Source organism: Mastomys coucha, unplaced genomic scaffold (assembly GCF_008632895.1).
Source record: "Mastomys coucha isolate ucsf_1 unplaced genomic scaffold, UCSF_Mcou_1 pScaffold23, whole genome shotgun sequence".
In the NCBI taxonomy this organism is placed as follows: domain Eukaryota; kingdom Metazoa; phylum Chordata; class Mammalia; order Rodentia; family Muridae; genus Mastomys; species Mastomys coucha.
The window spans coordinates 35,255,757-35,265,130 of NW_022196906.1; the positions used below are offsets into that span (position 1 = coordinate 35,255,757).

Here is a 9,374-nt window from a genome sequence, read left to right on the forward strand (position 1 = left end):
TATGTAGGCATTTGGGACAGCTCTTTCTTTAGAGAAAAAGCCAGCCGTCTGTTTTTCTTCTCTCTGGGGTAGCTGCCATTTCGGACAGGGAGGCACAAAGCCGGGAACATAATCAGGGGCAGAGAAAACTCACCCCGTGTTCTATTTGTCATGCTGACCCACAGGTCATAACCTGAAAGTTTATGGATCAGGGAGACAAGGCCTCCCTGGAAGCCTGTTTTCTGGGCTTTGGCTGATGCTAAGTTCCTGACTTCTGAAAGAGGGGAGGGTGTGGACTTCCAGGGCTAGCCAGTGGGAAGGAAGTAATATTCATTAAGAGTGTCTCATGCAAGCAGCGCAGGCAAGCATGCTCAGTGTAAATTCTCCCAGAGTCTGTCAGCTATGTTTGAACTCAGTCCAGCAGGGCTGCCTTTACTTTCTTCTCTACCAGGAAGAATGCTCCATTACACTGTGCTTTGCCTCTCTCTCTCTCTCTCTCTCTCTCTCTCTCTCTCTCTCTCTCTCTCTCTCAGAAGATCAGTAACAGTGTTATTTTCTGATCAGTTCAGTAATACAATGCCCTCTGATGTCCACACCAGCATCTCACTGGAGAAGAAAAGAATATTGTTGGCTACCTGGGACCAGAAGACTTCTTAGGTCAGTAGAAGCTAATCAAATATTCCCAAAGGCTTCCGGAGTCAGGAGTGGTTCAGGGAACTGACAGCAATTTCATTGTCTTTTCAACTGGTGGGTGTACATACACCAATATTTTTTCACATGCGAACTACGGTTTTCTTATGTTAGAGTGATTTCCCAAACACAGGGAAAGATGTGTCTTTGGATTAATTTGCATTTGAAAGAAACTCTTTTTGAGGGGGTACAGGAGTTTTTTCTCTCTTTTCTTCTTTCTCTTTCTTCTCTACCAAAAATTATGTTTTTTCATATATTGTAAATATTGTGGTGAAGTGATGTAGCAGTCATAGTAAAATGTGGATGTAAGCTGTGTGGCGTTAATTCCTGGCAAGGGTAGCTTTGATGAACTTAGCTTTTGTGCTGCCAAAGATAAAAGGGAGCTAGTTTATTTCTGTCGTTGTTTCTGAAACTTTTGGTAGGTTTGGAGGTTTCATTGAAAATCCTCAGGGTGGGTGGGGGGGAGATAGAGAGAGAGGGAAAGAGAGAGACTTCTTTTCCTGTTTAATGTGCAAAAAAAAAGTCTCTCTCCCTCTCTCTCTTTTTTTTTTTTAAATATTCAACTCTCTGTTTCTAAGTAAGTATTGTATCTTTTTAAGAATCTGTGTAGGGATAAAGTGTAGTTTTGGAGGGTGATATTCAGTCAAAGGCAGAGACAGTTTATAATGAACAATTAAATCAAGACCCTCACGGTAACTAGATGCAAGACAAGAAAAATATTAAGTGCTGTGAACTCACTGATTTCCTGAGGTTTGCGCCTTTAAATCTTTCTTTTTGGAGAAAGTGGATCCAACTTTAAAGCATTGTTCTGTAACATCAGGTGATGATGATGTCACACGCAGCAGAACAAGCAAGTGTGCAAAGATAGTCCCTTTAAAAACATCTGAGGGTGGGGCTTAGGAAACGACATGGCTTTAAGGGAGACTGTGTCCTGGGCTGTTTTGCTCTATTATGCACAATCTTTAGAGCAAAAGGGAATTTTTTTCTTTTCAAAACAAAAGGGCCAGTTAAGTATTATTGATTTGACTGGGATTAAATATTTGCTGGCACATGGTGCATCACAGGCTACCAATATGTAAGTCAGATCTGCCAACTATTCAGGGCACATAAATGAAAGCCCTCGATTTTTCACAGGGTCAAATACAGCAGCACTAGATCCTCATTACCCTCTGCACCCAGGAAGGGCTGCAAGAGGCGGGGCGTGGGGGTGAAAGAATACATGGCCCGTGAGCTGACCTTACTCTCTTAACTTCTGCTCTTAAGAGGCAGCAGGTGTGGAGAGCTGGGAGTCACAGGACCTCAGGGGAGATCAGGAGGGAGAGGCAGACCCACCCTGGCTGGGACTTAAGCCCTGACCAGTGCTCCAGAGAGGTCTAAATTCACTTCTGCTCTTGGATTTAGTCCTGGGGCTGCTTGCTGCACCTGACTTTCTGGTTCTCTAAGTTAAGGTCACTCTTCGTGGATGGATGGGTTTTGTTTGATGCAGACCATCCTCTAAGGCAACAGTGAAGTTCCTTCAGGTTCCTTTGTTTCCCTCTACCTTACAGCTCGGTTCTTGAGTGGTTTGACTGAAGGTGCAGATGCTTTCTGGGGTGTGAAAGCACAGGTCTCCCTGAAGGTGAGTGTGCACATGTATGTGTGTTTACGTGCATGAATGAGTATGCCCATGTGTGTGCTTGCATGTGGAGGTGTGAATGTGAACGTGTGTGTAAGAATGCGAGAGAAAACATGCTGTGTGTACATGAGTGATTTTGAGTGTATGTGTAAGTGTGAAAGAGTATGTGTGAGTATTTGCTGTGTCTGTGTATGTGCCCCCTCAGCCTGGGTTCTGAGACCTTGCTTCTTGGAAAAGATTTGCAAGACTAGGGAGTGTTGGTTTGAGTCAGGGACCTTTCTTATTGTACTGACATGTGGCCAATACTTTGGAACTTTCTTCTGACTCTTTTGCCATTACTTACACCACTCCCTTCATCCTCCTTTCTTCATCATAACCAATGTTTTGAAGAACAGCACTGAAACCCTTAGAGGTACAAAGATACCGAAGGCTGTGCAGTGGAGCAGAGATGGGCCTCCTGGTAGTCATGTCTGGGTAAGATTTAGATTATAACAAGAGTAAACGGGGGAGAGGAGTCTGAGTCTTACAGTCATTTTAAAAACTATATATCATTGACTTCCTAGTTTCCTTGTTCTGAGTACGCTGAACGTGGATTCTGAATTCAACTCTCATCTCCACCCACTGGACTCTTGGAAAGGCAGACATGGTCTCTTTTATAGGAAATATGTGGTTTGCACTAAACAATGTCTAAGCTAATGTAAGTTTTGATCCTTCAGGTCTAAGTTTCAGCTGCTCCGTGGTAGCATAATCTGTGCCTGCGTCTGCGCCTGCGCTATGGACTCAGTTTCCCTAGCTCATGGAACACTTTCTTAGACTGAACCTCCTGGTATCACACTATCATAAGCCTGAGAAGCTTTATGGGGCTTTACAGGTAACTCGAATTTTCCCCTATTTTCCTTCAACATCATCCATTGAAAGAGATACATTTCCAGTAATGGGTTGAGAAGATAAACACACAAAGCCAAACTAGGTTGGGCCAGTGTTGACATCAGACAAAGGGTGCAGGACTGAATGACTTCCTGCCTCAGGTTGGACAGAGACCGCATGGCAATTCATAAGTTCCATGTTCCCAACTGTCAGAAGCACAGTAGAAGCAGAACCTTTATAGCATGTCAGTTCCTTTACAAAGGAGAAAACCAAGGCTCAAGAAATGACATGTACTTCACTGACGGTTCTACTAAGAGGTTGGGGAGCTGGATTTGAATTCTCTTTGTTGAACCCCAAAGCATGCATTGTGTTCTGTGCAAGCCCCTGGGCATTGCTGGGGTTCTTGGCATCTGTCTGTGCTCAGATGTAAATGAGGAAACTAAGAGGTTCCGTGATGAATCTATAACTTGGAGCAAATCTTAAACTCTTGGGTGGTTTGTGCCATTACTTTTAGTTGTATTAAAGTAAGGACCAGTTATTCTTATTGTCCACATCAGGGTGGCTCTGGTAGGTCACCATCAGTGTATGGATAGCACCTGAGGGAAATTTATTGACAATACAAACTGTACTAAATGATAAAATGGGTTGGCTAGAACAAGTTCACGCCAGAGAAAGGATGTGAGGAGGTTGCCTGTGCAGATGTATATGGACTTAGCAGTACCGGTGAGCCAAATTGAGTTATCTTTGCTATGGTTCAGATGCTACTAAGAGAGTTTCTTGGATAGGAAGGTACTGATGGCTAGTCCATACTTAGGATGGCTTCATAGATTTGAGGGGAATTGAAAACAAGCAGCATGTAGCTGTATCAAGACCAAGTTTCCCTTGGGCACCCCTGGCCATTGTTGACTAGAGATCAACAACACCCCTCTACTCCAGAGGTCCTGGGCTTTGGTGAGTGTGGCCTTGCAATAGAAAGATCCCCCTAGAGACGGAAAGGTCAAAGGCAAAGCAAATTGGTTGTTCCTAATAAAGTATTTTATGTACTGAGAACTGTAAGGATGCACAATGTCAGGAAAGAGTCACTCTGCTTGGATCACACACCCTGCGGTTGAACCAATGCAGCATAGAAGTACTTGGACTAGCTACATGAATGTAGACAACCTGCTCAACACAGGTCTAAGCAGGCTGACCACTGCTCAAGATGAAAGTTCCAGATGTCTACATCCAATTCTTAACTTCTTTGCCTTTTAATGGAGAGTTCTCTTTCAAGGGCTTTCCACAGCCTTCATACACTTGTGCAGGAGTGAATGGTCACTGAGGGGGAAGGGGATGAGAAGGAGGGAGTGTGGGTGGATTTTGAGAAGCTTTACTAAGATCTTTCAAAGTTAGACAGTCCAAAACTGCTGGCTAGTATTATGTCAACTTGATGCAGCTATAGTCACCTACATGAGGGAATCTCAATTGAGAAAATGCCTTTATTAGAGTGAGTTGTAGACAGGTTAGCCTAAAGAGGATTTTATTAATTAGTGACTGATGGGGGAGGGGCCAAATCATTGTCTTTGGGTCTATAAAGAAAACAGGCTGAGCAAGCAGTGTGGAGTAAGCCAGTAAGCAGCAGTCCTTCATAGGCTCTCCATCAGCTCCTGCTTCTGTGTTCCTGTCCTGTGTGAGTTCTTGCCCAGATTGCCTTTGATGATGAACTGTGATAGAGAAGTGTAAGCAAAATAAACCCTTCTTCAACTTGCTTTTGGGTTTGGTTATGGTGTTTCATCATAGCAAAAGTAACTCTGATTAAGAAGGAGGTTTCAGGGGAGGAACCCTGTTCTAAGAGAAGTGTATATGCTGTATATACAGCCATAGAAGCACAGAGGGACCGTGAGGTCGCTGACCTAGCATAGGGTACACTGGCTTTTAAAGCACGTGAGTGCAAGGGAGAGAGAGAGAGAGAGAGAGAGAGAGAGAGAGAGAGAGAGAGAGAGAGAGAGAGAGAATGTCTCTATGTGTGTCTGTATCTGTGTGCCTGTGTACGTATCCACACACCTATTCATGTGCACTTAGAGGCTAGAAGTTGACACTAGATATTTTCTTCAATCCATTTTGTTTGCCTTCTTATTTTTTGAGTCAGCATCTTTCCCTGAACTCGGAGCCCATCAAATGGCTAGGATGGATGGCTAGTGCATCTTTGGGAACCTCCTGTCTCTACAGAAAAGCACTGACACACATAGATTTTTGAGTAGGAGCTAGGATCCAAAGTTAGGATCTCATGCTTCACAGCAAGTGTTTTCCCCACAGAACCATCTCCTAAGCCTCAGGATGCCTTGTATCAGAAAGCTACTCTGGAAACAATGTGGCAACTCCTCAAGAAACTAAAAGGAAGCATTGCCGCATTTTTTAGCAACTTTGTTTCTTGGTGTATTTCTAAAGCATGGAAGTCAAGGTCTTAAGAAGATACTCTGTATCTTTGTTCCTAGCAGCATCAGTACAATTGCTCAAAAGTAGAAGCAACTTAAAAGTGTCTTCAATGAGTGAACAGATAAGGAAACTGTGGTATATCCATGCACTAGAATATGATACAATCTTAAAAATGAAGGAAAGCCTGACATATACTACATCATGGGTCAATATTGAGGTTATTATGGAAAGTAACCAGTCATAAAAGGATGAATGCTCATGCTTCCACTCATATGAAGTATGGAGGGAAATCAAATACACAGAAAGGGGAAGTAAAATGCTGGTTCCCGGGCCAAAGGTATCTGAGAGATATAATTAATACATAGAGGTTTGGTTAGGGAGTATGAACATTCTGGAAGAGGATGTTGATGATAGATGGTAACCTGACAATATGGATGTTCCAAATGCTTCTGATAGTGCACTTAAAGATGATTAATTAGGTAGATTTTTATCTTGTATATCATTAACCACAATAAAAATCTTTAAAAGCTGAGATTATAAAAATATGATTATATTAAAGAAAGAAGGGTCATAAATTTGAGAGTGGTAAAAGTGGAGTGGACCAGTGTGGGGTTGGAGAGAAGAAAAGGAAAGAGAAATGATGCAATTTTAGTTTAATTAAAAATTATTTTAATTAAAAAAAATGGTGGCATACACCTTGAGTTCCAGCACTCAGGAGACCAAGGCAGGTGAATCTGAGGCCAGTTTAACCTACATAGTAAGCCATTGTCTCAAAAAGAAGACTGTGTTAAATTTACAAGGGCTTCCCATTGTAAATGTGTGAGAATCACACTCAAGCGGAAGAGAATAAAATAAGGCAGTGGGGCATGGTAGAATGGAGCAGTTCAGAGTATTTGTTGCTCTTACAGAGCTCTCGGGTTTGAGTCCCAGCACCCACGACCACCTACAACTCCAGTTCCAGGGTAACTGATACCCTCTTCTGGCTTTCTTAGGTACCTGGCACAAAGGAGGTATGCAGGTAGTGTGCAGGTGGTGTGCAGGTGGTGTGAGGTGGTGTGCAGACATACATGCAGCCCAAACACTGATGCACATGAACGAAGTAAATCTAAAAATAAAAATCAAGAGGTAAGTATTTTAAACCACTCAATGAGTACAGGTTTTGGAAGTGCAAGGAGCCAGCCCCTCATACACAGCAAAGGGGATTTCAGAATTTTCATACACGAGGAACTTAGAGCTAAGCTTTCATTCTAACCTTGTGATTGCACAACATGCGTAGGGCAAGACTTGAACTTGGTGTCTCTGGCAGTTGACAGGGGTTGTGGGGTGTCACTGGCCCTGCTCTGACCTTGTTTTGAGATACTGTCTTTGGTAGTTTGGTCAGTTTTCATCAGGGTCAGCCTTGGTAAAAGATCTTGGTGAGAAGAGTAGTAGAACTAAAGAGATACTTGGGGACAAGTCTAACTGTCTAATGGGGAGAAGGGAAGGTCATGAGCACCCACTAAGTGCTCTATTTGTGGTATCCATTTATGAGTACCCACTAAGTGCTCTATTTGTGGTATCCATTTATGAGCACCCACTAAGTGCTCTATTTGTGGTATCTATTCACAAATATTTATCTCACCTGTACAATGGACTTCAGGGTAGATTTTACATGGCTATTTTGTTTATTTACTTTAAAATGTTGTTGTTGCTGCTGTTGTTGTTGATGATGATGAATATTTGCATATGATGTGTGCACCTGTGTGTCTGTGGGTGTGGAGGTGAGATGATAATTTGGGGGAAATAAGTTCTCTTTTTCTACCATTTTGCAGGCCTTACCTGACATTTTAATGCTGGTGTCTTTTTCTTTTTTGCTTTTGGCTGTTGGGGTATAAGCCCGTGCATTTCAGTAAACCACCCTCAATGGCTTTAGCAATTCTACCTCCCTAAACCCTCTGGGTAATGCCCCCCCACCCCGCAGCAGCAAAGGAAGGTTTGTTTCCCTGGGACAAATCTATCATAGTGTCCCCCACACTCAGCTTCTCCAGGTGGTTTCCCGGGGCGGGGGGAGCTTCAGCATCAGAATTCACAATCCGAACTGAAATGTTCATTTTGACCAGCGTTTACTTGGCACGATGTCAGCTTCCTGGGGGACAGGGCCAGGTGTGAAGCTGGCTATCCAGAGTGCAGGTGCTGGAATGAGTGGGTTCCTGTACCTCCCACGCAGGAACAGTGCACAGGCTCCTTTGTTTGGTCTGCAGGCGGCCCTCAACGTATGGTCCCTTCTGCCTTCAGCAGTTGGAGGTTCCCATCTTCTCTATGGATTTCCCACAGAATGCTTAATGCTTTCCAAGGTGTGACCTGCACCTCTAGCTAATTTATTTCTGTCATGGCTTCAGAACTCTGGAATGAAGTAGGGGAGTGGGGAGGAGTGGGCCCTGGAGGGATGGGGGATGGGGGCAGAGTGAGGTGTCCAGGATGTGAGAAGTAAATTCAGCATTGGGGGGCCCCCCTCTTTCCCTCTTCCCCCCACACCCAAACTCCTCACTTCAACAGGCTCTGGAGGGCAGAGCTGTGAGCTCAGCAAGGGGACTTTGTTTGAAAATCCTGCTCTGTAAGATTGAAGCCACAGCCTGGGGTTGCAGGAGGCCAGGATTAGAGCAGGGCCCCATGGGGATGGAAAAGCAAGGAAAGAATGTGTTTGAAATAGCGTCTTGACTGTTCTGGAGCCAGTCACCCTGTCTGAGCAGCGTGGGGTAGGTTTTTCTTTTTTTCTTTTTTTTTTTAATGAAATGATGCCTGTCTAGGGGCAGGGAGGTGACTAGTGAAGCACATTCTCATCTTCCTTATGAGAAATTTTCAACCGCAGAGCATCAGAGTGTCAGTTCCTGAAACTGCATTTACCATGAGTGACAGGTGAGATATTAAATCGAGGCACATTGACACAAACTCCCCAATCTTCTACTCCTAGGACATACAGCCGAGCCTTTTCACGATCTGATTTCACTAGATAATTATTGGAATGTCCACTCCATTTTTCCTGTGAAAAGGCCTTAGAAATCTGACAAGAGACAAGCACAAGGAACGACATGGGTGGCTAATCTTGCTAAGGTAGTGCTCGAATTAGTGGATGGGGGCATAGATCACATTTGAATGGCATTTTAAACTTTAAAAAAGTCTAAATAATTTTATCTCATTTTCATAACAGTGCAGTGAAGGAGGTGCTGCTATTTGCAATCAATAATCTCAGAAAGGCTGGCTCATTAGCCACCCTGCAGCCTGCTAAGGTCCCTGGATTAAGGCATGACAAGCAGGAGATTCAACTCTGGGACTTTGGGCTCCAGGTGCCTGCAACACCTCAGACAGGGGACATATTTTAACAGGAACACTTTTTACTCTCTAGCCTGGAGCTAGGGAAGTCACGCATCCTAGCCCCAATTTGCCAGTTCATGTTAAAGACAGGGAGTGAATCAGAGCTGAGTAGAACACATGGATTTCTTATTTCCCTAGAATAATGTTTTTATTCTTTGAGAACTTGATGCAATATATTTGGATCATATTCCAAACCCTCCCCAAATTCTTCCAGATTTCCCCGATGTCCATACCCACCCACCATTTCTGGGTATGGATCATGCACCGGAGTGTGGTTGTTATACCTGGTGTCACACCATTAAAGCAAGATGACTCTCCCTCTCCCAGTGGCAATCCTATGCCAATTGTGTCTCCTCAAAGGGTGGGACTTCATGCTCCCCTGCAAGTCCCCTCTGATGGGTTTTGAGTCGCGGCAGAAAGCGTCTGCAGACACCAGGCTCAGGCAGTTTCATGTGTAAGA

At 43.9% G+C, this 9,374-nt stretch overlaps 1 long non-coding RNA gene across 1 annotated transcript in view; it reads left to right on the forward strand.

Annotated features, from left to right (window-relative positions):
- Window positions 1-362: 362 nt before the first annotated feature.
- The window catches only part of LOC116073885, a 98,827-nt gene continuing 89,815 nt past the window's right edge, over window positions 363-9,374 (forward strand). The window contains exon 1 of the long non-coding RNA XR_004111957.1: window positions 363-636. This is a non-coding gene — a long non-coding RNA (uncharacterized LOC116073885). The remainder of the gene's footprint in view (window positions 637-9,374) is intronic.